Here is an 11,408-nt window from a genome sequence, read left to right as displayed (position 1 = left end):
GTGATCCTGGAGTCCTGGGACTGAGTCCCACCTCGGGCTCCGTGCAGGGAGCCTGCTTCTCCCTCTGCCTGTGTCTCTGCCTCTCTCTCTCCATGTCTCTCATGAATAAATAAACAAAATCCAAAAAAAAAAAAAAAAAGAGAGAGAGAGAGAGAGAGAAAATTAAAGACTGACAACCTTCATGACCGCAGATGCAAAAACCCTCAACAATGTCTTATATACGTAATGTTGCAGTGTATAATAAGGATAATCCATCCAGTGGGGCTTATCTCAGATATCCATTCAGAAATCAAACAATGAATTTCCCTATATTAACAGAATAAATGGTAAAATCATATGATCGCCCCAAAGATTCAAAAGACACCCAATGAAGTTCGACACCCACTCGGAAAGACACCCACACTTGTACAGACACTGGATTCCTGAGAAAGGTGTCACAGCAGGGCAGGAAGAAAATAGTCTTCTCATGAACAGTGCTGGTAGATTTGAATATCATGCAGATAAAAACAAGATTTAATCTCTACATCAGCCTTCACAGAAAAACTAATTCTGGATAAATTATAGACCCAAATGTGGAAAAATAAAACAATGCAGTTTCTGGAAGACAACGTAGAAGAATATTTCATCACCTTGAAGCAGGCAAAAAAATTCTTAAATAGGACCCAAAAAAGCACCAGCTATAAAGTAATACATGAATATATTAGGCTTTATTAAAACTAAGAAATTCTATTCATCAGAAGATACCATTAAGAGAGAGAAAGGCAAAGCATGGGGAGGGAGGAGTTATCCTCAATAAATATATTAAACATGGATTGTGTCAGAATACATAAATGTCTTCTAAAAATCAACAAGGAAAAGAGAAATTCTAATAAAAATCAGGCAATGGTTTCCACTGGCGTTTCACAAAAAAAAAATAATAATAATAATGATAAATAAAAAGGATATCCAAGTGGCCAAAGAGAAGCACATGAAAAGGTTCTCAGTACCGTTACTCACCAGGGAAATGCCAAATTAAAACCACAATGAGATGATAATACCACAATTTCAAAGAAAAAGAAAAAGATAGAAAATTCCAAGTATTGGTAAGCACATGGGGGCAGCAAGAAAAGCTGAAGAAAATGTTGGTGCGACCACATTGGGAGCTATTGGGGCAGCATCTGCTGAAGTTGACCATACCCGTACCCTGCCATCTGGCGAGAGGCGTGCTTGTGTACTAGAACATGCGTGCAAGAATTATTCACGCGGCTCCTGGGTAGTTCAGTCAGTTAAGCATCCGAGTCTTGCTTTCGGCTCAGGTTATGATCTCAGGGTGGTGGGATCGTGCCCCGCATCTGGCTCTGGGCTCAGTGGAGATTCTGCTTGTCCTTTTCCCTCTGTTCCTCCCCCTGGTCTCTCTCTCCCTCTCTCTCTCTCTCTCTCTCTCTCTCTCTCTCTCACTCTCTCTCTCTCTCTTTCTCAAGTAAATAAATAAATAAAATCTTTAACAAAGAAAAAAAAGAATTATTGATGATAATCTCAGCCCGGGAGCACCCCAACTCTCCGTCGGCAGTAGAATGGATAAACTAGTCTGATCGTACAGTGGGATACTACACAGCAGCGAAGACACGTTGCATCTACGTGCAGAGACGGGGATGCATCTCACACTCACGAGTGGGTCCAAGCCTGACCCGAAAGAGCACACGTGGGCTAACTCCATTCACATAAAATGTATATAGGAAGGCTTCCTTTATAAGGGAAAAAGGAATCTTTGGCATCAATCGGGCAATGGCTGGGGGAAAGACATAGGGTGAGCTTAGGAAGGACACAGAGGAACTTCTGGGAGTCTGCTCCTTTGGGTCTTATCTATGTACTTATTATATGACTATTTGCAGATTGAGAAAATTCATTACTTAAGAGTTGCACCCTCTTCTGCACTTGCTACAATAAAAAGTATTTTAGGGACGCCTGGGTGGCTCAGCCTTTGGTTCAGGGCGTGATCCTGGGGTCCTGGGGATCGAGCCCCATATCGAGCTCCTTGCATGGAGCCTGCTTCTCCCTCTGCCTGTGTGTCTGCCTCTCTCTTTATCTCTCATGAATAAATAAAATCTTTAAAGAAAATTTTTTTAAGTATTGTAAAGGCTGTAGCTCTTACTGTTTCTATCCACATATCACACGTTAGGACAACTAAAAAGTCTGAAACAATGTCCTTGGCATAGAAAAGCAGAAGCCAACAGCTCCCTGGATGGCTCTTAAGGCTTAAGCTCAGCACGGCCTCAACAGGCTGCCCTGGGGATCTGAACCAGACACCATCCCGGGGCCCTGCCCTGGGACAGGCCAATCCCCCTTCTCAGGACTACTGCTGCACTTCTAGGGTGAAGGGACAAGCCAAGAGATGACCGGAAGACAGATGGAGGACGAAATGTGCATGTGAAAATCTTATTAGCCCTTTGCCTGATTTCTTTTTTTAATGGAGATTATATTTCTATTAAGTCTAGCAGTGAGCTGCGATAAATGAAGAGATTAAATCACTATGTCCTCTGCTGCGAAACTGCAGCCAGGGCCACCGGCAATTCCAGTCTCTAACTACCTCCCGTTAATGTATCACTTTGTTTTACGAACAATGCAGCTGTTATTTGCAATTAGCTTTCTACCCTGGGTATCAAGGACTATTGTTTTATTATAAGCATTGTGAAAAATCCGCACAAGGGGAGGGAAATGGTTTGAGAGTCCAACAGAAACAAAACAAAACAAATTGGACAGACACGTGCTGGTTATTCAGAAGGATTTTCAAAATACGGGGAGACAGTCATTTCTGAGGCGGTTTTAAGGCTGAATTTGTCAATGGCTTGTGGAAATCATGTTCGTTTTGAAAGACAGCAGGTGTTCAAACAATGAGAAGTGACCTCCTTTGCACCTGGGTTACAAAAGCTGCCTCAAGTGTTTGTGAAAAAAAAAAAAAAAAACAGGATAATAATAATAATTTCTAAAAAACATCCTGCCTTTGGCTAGTTCCTTTTTACTTTTTTCTCACACTGGACAGTTTTATTTATAGATAATAAAGCAGCTTATAAGAAACACATACACACACACACACACTCATTTCCCCGTGGAAGTGATGTTTATTTGACGTAAAATAGCTTTGCTGTTTGTATCAGCTGTTGTCTTTGGAATTTCATCCAGAATATAATGTTCGGATTACTAATATCCACTTTAAATCTGTTTACTAGCATAGGCTCAACACAATCCATCAAACAAGACTCATTTCCAGTCCAATATCCTTTGATATGTTATTATAATGGGCTGGAGAGAAGCCAAGTTTCACAACCCCAACGTCGTACTGTTTGGGCGTCGGAGCCGAGTTTATAACTAATACTGTTATTAAGCCAGTATCTATGCTATGAGCGCTCCGCTGAACAACCTGTATGGAACAGATCCTTGACATCTGGGATTTCTCCCGAGATCACTGCAAACCCCCAAATTAAGAGTACTGCTAATTGAGATGTGGATTTTGAGCAGACATCTCAGCAACCCTAGGAGCTTAAGGGATTAGCTGCCACAGAACAGCAGGTGGGTTCTAATTTGTGCCAAGTGCCCTGCATCCATTATTCATTTAATTCTTATAATAATCCTTTGAGGGAAGTAGGACTGTCCCTGTCATCAGTTCTAACACGTCACTAGCACGGGAGGTTGGCGAGGAGGAGTCAAGAGTGCGAATGCCGGGTCTTGGGACACCGAGGGTCTGCCGACGTGCACTTTCCTAACTGGGAACCAATGAAACGAATGCTCTATTCATTTCCGGTTACGCCTGCAAATGTAACAAGCTTGGCACGTCACGGATGTGCTTTTGTACCGACGTAACACCAGACATGAAAGGTGATGTGTCGCAGCAGAGGGTCTGATATCTGACATTTTAAAATGCAACTCTTGGGCCCAATGACATTCTACACTTAGAAGCATAGAAAATGTTTCTCACATCTAAGGTGAGGAGAAAGCCTTCGGATTGGATTTGAACCTGACACCTTTCCGCGTTTATCCGTCCGGCCTGCACGTCCTGCAGACCCCCGGGCTTACCCAGACTCCTGTGGGGGCAGCGGCCAGAGCCCAAGGCTTCCTGTCCCATTGAACGGCGGCCCGCTGCCAGCACTGCCCCGAGTCCAGCACTCACGCCGCGACAGCCTCTTCACAGGCCACCTACACTCATCTCAGAAGAGAGAAGCGCCGACAGTGCTCAAGTGCTGAGTTTTCGGGAAAACGTTTCATGAGCTACATCTCCCAAACGCTAAGTACACAGCGACACACCACCCAGCTCCCTAGCACATGGCAACTTAAAACCATCCCAGCAGCCACGCTCTATGCTCTGAATGATGGGGGGCGGGGGGGTTGTGGGTGATAAGCACAATCCTCACTCGGGGGTCGGGGGGAGCTTTTGGGGAAATCCCTAAATGGGTGAGGGCGGGAAGAGACACCAGTGCCACTGGCTGGCTCCGGCTGGAGGAACGAAGGATGTGCTGTCTTCCGTGGGATGTTACGGAGAACATGCCAAGACTTGCCAAGACTGTGCTCTGTGCTGACGCCACCTGGCCCAGGAAGTGCCAAATGCCACCAGCCCGAGTCCCAGGCAAGGCCCAGTGTGCTGCGAGAACAAAGGGAAAGGACTGGCACCCGGGAGAGAAAGCAGGGTGGGGGGTTTGAAGAGCCGTCCAGGCACATCGTGTCGGGGGCCAGGGGAGGAGAGCCTTCTAGACCAGGGTTTAAATGTCAAGTGCATGCATTTGGCTTTTTTTTTTTTTTAAGATCTTATTTATTCATTAGAAACACAGAGAGAAAGAGAGAGAGACAGAGACAGAGACACAGGCACAGGGAGAAGCGGGCTCCATGCAGGGAACCCAACGTGGGACTCGATCCCGGGTCTCCAGGATCACGCCCTGGGCTTTCTTTCCATTTATCCTAAAAACGAGCTCACGCCTCCCTACTGTGCAACAGCTTCCGTGTCCGGTTATCCCTTTCGGGCTGCTCCCCTGTCTTTTCTCCCTCGCTGAGCTCGGCTAGCTGGCTAGTGGCTGCTCCAGCTCAGCGGGCCTCAGCGCCCTCAGCCCTCTTCTTGCAGAAGCGCTTCCTGCGTGATGCACCCAGCGCCACCTCCGGTTCTGCTGGTGGCCCGGGCCTCCTTCCCGCCCCCGGCACCGAGCCTGCAGCATCACCCTTGATTTTCCCTCTCAGAGCCACACCATGCAGCCTGGGAATCATACTTTCTCACGTCTTTACACCTTCTCCTCCATTCTCAGCCTCCTGCTTAAAAAGTCCAACTAGGGATCCCTGGGTGACGCAGCGGTTTGGCACCTGCCTTTGGCCCAGGGCGCGATCCTGGAGACCCGGGATCGAATCCCACATCGGGCTCCCGGTGCATGGAGCCTGCTTCTCCCTCTGCCTGTGTCTCTGCCTCTCTCTCTCTCTCTGTGACTGTCATAAATAAATTTAAAAAAATTAAGCAAAGATGGAGCTGCTATTGCTAGAATAGAGAGTAGAAGAGGAAAATTAAAAAAAATAAATAAAAAATAAAAAGTCCAACTATATATATTATAAATATATGTACACACACGCATATACAAACATATATACACATTTATACGTGTATATATGTGTACACAGTGCTAAATATATACACAGCAAGTTTGATGTCATATATATATGCTATTCCAAGTGTGCAGTTTGGGGGCATTAACTATATTCTGGATGCTATGCGACCATCGGCACTATTTCCAAAGTTTTTCATATGCCGACCAGAAACTCCATACCCACTAGGCAGTAATACCCATGCCCTCCTTCCCCCAGCCCCTGGTGACCTCCAATCTGCTTCCGTCTCTATAAATGTGCCTGAAGAGATGCCATATTAAGTGACACCACACAGTATTTGTCCCTTGGTGTCTGCCCTATTTCACTCAGCCTGCGGTCCTCAAGTCTCGTCCACGCCGTAGCGGGTGTGAGCACGTCATCATTCCTTCGTGTGGCCAAGTGGCGTTGCACAGCACGTTCACTCCACATTTCGAGTATGCACTCTCCGGTGCTCCCTGACCTTTAGGGCTCCATGATCACGTCCTGTCTCCTGCTCAGCTGAACCTCAGCAGCTCTGGGGCAGCCACACACCTCGGGCCAACCTGCTCTGCCCGCCGGTGAGCGCACACACTCCCCGGCCCCAGTCTGTGACACCAAACCTGTTCCCAGGCCAGACAGAAACATCGACTCTCCAATGGTTGTACCCCCACACTTCTGCTCTCCCCATGGCGTTTCCTTTGCCTGGAATGTTCTTCTGTTTCCGCAGGCCACAGCCCTGCTCATCCTCGGCGTGGCCAGCTCAGGCCCCACCTGCTGGGGGAACACGTTCCACTTTCCCAAGGGCACCTAGACTCACAGACGCCTTGACGCCGTGGCATAGGGCCCCCTCTGACCTTACTTCTCCTCTGCTCTACTCTTCGAAGGCATAATTCATATCAGGGTCAGCTTTTTCCATTGCACAGCGTCGAGTGCGGGGCTTTGTAGAGAACCAGCACCAATAAGCATTTGCCCAGGGGCGTCTGGGTGGCTCGGACGGTTAAGCATCTGCCTCTGGCTCAGGTCATGATTGCAGAGTCCTGGCATGGAGCACTGACTCGGCCTCCCTGCTCAGCGGGGCGCCTGCTTCTCCCTCTCACTCTGCTGCTCCCCCCACCATGCTCACTCACGTGCGTTCTCTCCTTCTCTCAAATAAATAAAACTCTTAAAAAAAAAAAAAAGAGCATCTGCCCAATTGATTTCATACATATCAAGATGGGTATGAAGATAGATGTCCCCAGATACCCAGCAGTCGGATTATGAGGCTGGGTAAAAAGACATTTACATTTCATATGGAAGAAAACATCAATTGCTAGGACAAAACACAGCAAGTGCCAGAAAGACATTGATCAGGTTAGAGGAAATTACTGGAAAGGCGAGTTGGAATCACGATTTGGGCGTTGGATGTCTAGCAAAGCACAGAGTATGGTCACTAAATAAAATGGACTCAAGCATTTTCACGGGGGAGAGAACCTGAGACCATCGAGGCGTGGCAGGATGGGACTGTGGGATGGGACTGGGCAGGCCAGAGCCCGGGCTTGCTCTGGGACACTCAGGGAGCTAACTCCCGGGGGGCGGTGTCGCCAGTGTTCCTGGGCTGGACACTCGGTCCAGCTGGGCTTGCCGGGGACAGCTTGATCTTCGGGTGCAGTGCACGCCTATCTTGCTCTGTTTCAGTCTGGCCGTCCCTGGGAAGGATGCGGGATGGGGGGGCGTCAGCGAAGGAGGAGGGCGAGAAGGCCGGGTGCTTGAGAAGGCGCTTCTGGACGTGGTGAGCGGTGCCCCATTTTGACGCTGGGTCGCCAGGAGCTGCTGTGGGGTGCTGCATGTCAGATGCTGGCCTTCAGGGAGACTCGGGTGGGAGTGAGGAGCCCACCCCCACCGGCGTAAATCTAGCTGGGTAGTCCCCGAGCACTGAGAGACCCGGCCAGCGAGTTCTGCCGATGGGCTCCGAGCGGCCGGTGACTCGCAGAAGAGAAGAAGGCCAGGCGCTGGGCCAGGGGACTTCACGTGGATCAGCAAAATGACGTGTGAGTCCTTAGGGAAGGCACCAGAGCCAAGCGTCACCTTCCTGAGTTCCCTAAAACACAGGGCACAGCAGCCGAGCCTGATCCTAAACTCCCGCCGTTGCTCCTCGCCCTCGAGGGCGGTGCCGTCGGTACAGCGGAGCTGCGTGTTGGCAGATCCTCGGCTCACGGAATCATCGAGAGACCCGAGCCAGATGCCGGGGTGGCAGGGCAGGTTTATAACTTGCCAGCTGACGGAAGTTCAGGCACGTCTCGGGTGCTGTGCGCGGGCTCCCTGGCTTCCTCGTAGTGAACATTCCACCTTGGAACTGGTTGGGCAGGCGAACACACTGGGCGACACAGGTGGCTCAGCGGGAGGGAGACATGTTGCGGGGGGGAGGGGACGCCGGGGGACCACGAACATCCCTCCCGATGGACAGCGTGATGCTGACCACCTGGCCGGGCAGCCACCACCTGGGGGTCCCGTGTCCCTGGCTTCCGTCTGCAGGAGCTGACCAAGAGCTGCGAGGCAGAGACAGCGGTCACAGGGGAGCAGGACATCTCTCGCGGCCGAGGACCTGAGGGTGCCTGCCCTGTGTCGGGGGACAGGGTCGGGGGCCGGGGGACTGACGTGTTCACAAGGCCCTCCCCTGAAGGACGGCTGTTCTGCTCTGCCCGGGGCCTGGATGTAGAAGGGGAATGGTGAGCCCTACAGAACCACAACGAACTTTCTAGAGAGACCGGGCGGTGCCCCGTCCCCGGCAGTGTCGGCTGAGAAGGGGCGCTTGAGAGAAAGGAAGGTCCTGGGCCTGCAGCCTCTGACACGGCCGGGTGGACAATGTCTGAGGCCGTTCCTCCGGGACGTGAGCCCGTGGTGAGGAAGCCTGAGCTCCGGGGATGGCCACCGCCGCGACTCCTGAAGGCCCAGTGCAGCCAGCTCTGTCGTCTTCTCCGGCGGCACCGTGCGGGGACTCGAGCTTTCTTTGCTCAGCACGACCATCAGCAAATATTGGCCCCAATGACTTGCATGTGTGAGAAGCTACATCTTCCCAGACACCTGGCAGTCTGCTTCCGAAGCGGCCGGAATTATCACCTACTGAGGAACGGGTCACCTCCTCCACTCCATCTACCTAAGAAGGCAGCATTGATCTTTTTTTTTCCTTAAAAGATAAATGATTTGAGAACCACTGATTTTAATAACGTTCGCCCCCTCCCGCCCAGAAAACAATTTTTTAGCAGGTATTAATTAAGACAGTTGTTGCTGCCAACAAAACGATGACAGACCGGGGTAGAGTCTTGCAAGTGAGATTACTGGGTGGTTCGAAGGCCAATTCCACCATCTGCTGGAGTGTGGCGTTGGACGTGCTGAGCCTCCCTCGGCCTCGGCCTCAACGTGTCCAAAATGGGGATGAAATCCGTCTCGTAATGTTAACAGGAAGGTGTCGTGAATGAACGTGTATGTCAGGTGCTACAGAGTCCCCGGCGTAGGGTAAATGGTCCATAAGTGTAGCAGCTGCAAAGCTCTTGGGACATAATCAGAGAAAACTAGATTAGTTCTCCTGCTTTGCAGACTTTGGGACACCTCGTTCCACTGTCTTCCCACACCGAGGACTTGTTCACCGACTTCCATCTTTTGGTTGCTGGATTTCACCCTCGAGTCGTGCTATTTTCTAGAAGCGCGTGAGTCATGCCTCTTGCTGAATGTTGCCTACATAGCAGCCTGCTTCCAGGCTGGCAGGGGCCTGACTCGGTTCCTTGCTCCACTGCTCTCTCTCTCTCTCTCTCTCTCTCTCTCTCCTTCTCAGAATGCAGGTAAATCCTGATTTCTCTAAAACAACAACAGCGGTCACATTTCCCAGCTGGCCCTTTTGCTATCTCCTCGAGATGTCACAGAGTGAGGTTGTAATGTCTGGAGTCGCAGCAGGCTTTTTATGACCATGAGGGCAGTCACCCCACATCTTAAGGATGACAACTCCAAAACATGAAAAGACCATCAAAGACGGGTGAGGCCACCGAGCCACTGAAATAACCGGCTCCCAAACTGTCTCGCCCCTATTCTCGTTAAAGGAGACTATACCTCCTCATTGTTTAAGCCGTCAGACATTGGGTTTTCTATTACTTGCGTTTGAAAACATGCCAGTTCATACATGAGTGCTGCATCCCCTGAGGGCTTTCATATCTGGGAATATTAACTTCAGGGAGTAGGAATATCTTGGGTCACATTTTTCCCCAAAAAACCTTTGTAAATGTTGCAACCTTTTCATCTGACGTTGAAAGCTACCGTGGAGACATCTGAGGCCACCAGGTCCCCCTGCCACTCCTCCCTGAAGTTCAATCACACATCCAGGAGATCTTTGGTGTTGGTTGTTCTATACCAGCTTTTCCTGGAACACAGTGAGCACGTTTGATCTGCAGATTTAGTCCTCTTCTTTCAGAGATGTTTCCTTACATCTTTGGGAAAAAAGGACATTAATATTGGAGGACTCTTTTTTTGAAGGAATATCAACTAACCTCTTCCTAATTGCTCAAATGACACAGTTTTCTTCCTGTACATTCACTGTAGCTGATCCAAGCGTTTCCTGTAATGGTCTTTGGTCTTTCCAATTTGGTTTCTCTACTGGACATTTCTGATTTTCATTTGGTTGCCTCAGCTGTATAATCTCTCTCTTCCCATTGTGCTGTTTTTATCTTTTCTCCCAGCCCTTATTCTATTAAGTTAGTGTCCTCGATTAATTTATTCTATAACACAGGACACATGTGAAGAGTTTTCTTCTATTGGGTTACATTTTCTTCCACACTAGATTCTTCATCTCCCTCAACCATCATGTAATTCTTTTTTTAAAGATTTTATTTATTTATTTATTTATTTATTTATTTATTTATTTATTTATTTGAGAGAGAGAGAGAGCACTCGAGTCCAAAGTGGGGGTGGGGAGAGGCAGAGGAGGAAAAGAAGCTGGTTCCTCCCTGAGCGGGGAGCCCCGATGTAGGGCTCGATCCCAGGACCCAGAGAACATGACCTGAGCCAAAGGCAGATGCTCAACCACTGAGCTACGCAGGCGCTCCTCTTTTGTTTTCTTTTTTTTCCCTTCTCTGGTTATCAAAGTCTTAGATTTGGATGCTGGATTTGTTGCTTCCATCTTATTAATATCTAACAGGGATTTGCTCTTTGTAAATTTTCTGTTCAAATACAACGTGAGCAAATTCTCCTTAGCTGCTCTCGGTATATTCAAAGGAGCTTGAGAGCTGGAAGCTTGCACTTTGATCTACTTTCCAATGACCCATATCCACAGTGAGGATTAGGACTGATCCAGTGGATGTGTGCAAGCCCTGGCCTCTGTTTGCTCCTAAGATTCTGGGAAACTTCTACCACCACCCCTGACCCTTGTTAGAAGCCCATCCTGTTTCTGTGGCAAACTGTCCTTGGATTTTGAATCTTTGCCTCTTATACGGTGCAAAGTCCTAAAAAAATGGCAAGCCCTAGTGATCTGTTCTCAGCTCTGGGCAGGTCCTGTGGGCGGTAGGGGCTGTTCTCTACTCCCAATAGTTTCATCTCCCCTGGATTTCCCCAGGTGGCTTCCTTCTGTGCCCACCTTCCCACCTCACTTTGCAGATTCATGTCTTCTTTGTATCAAAAAGCATTCGTGAGAAATCTTGGTATTTTCTCTCCTTGGTTTCCTTCCCTAGTGGAGATTTTGGAGGAACAGGGGTGGGATTCGGATGCCATTCTCCGCTTCTATTTCACCGAGTGCCATTTTTTGAAGTTTACGGTCACAAGGTCCTACTCGATTTTTTTGTTTGTTTCCTTGCTCCTTTCTCTTGTTATTGTTGTGG

This window comes from Canis lupus, chromosome 24 (genome assembly GCF_048164855.1).
Source record: "Canis lupus baileyi chromosome 24, mCanLup2.hap1, whole genome shotgun sequence".
In the NCBI taxonomy this organism is placed as follows: Eukaryota; Metazoa; Chordata; class Mammalia; order Carnivora; family Canidae; genus Canis; species Canis lupus.
Note: the sequence above shows the minus strand (reverse complement) of the source record.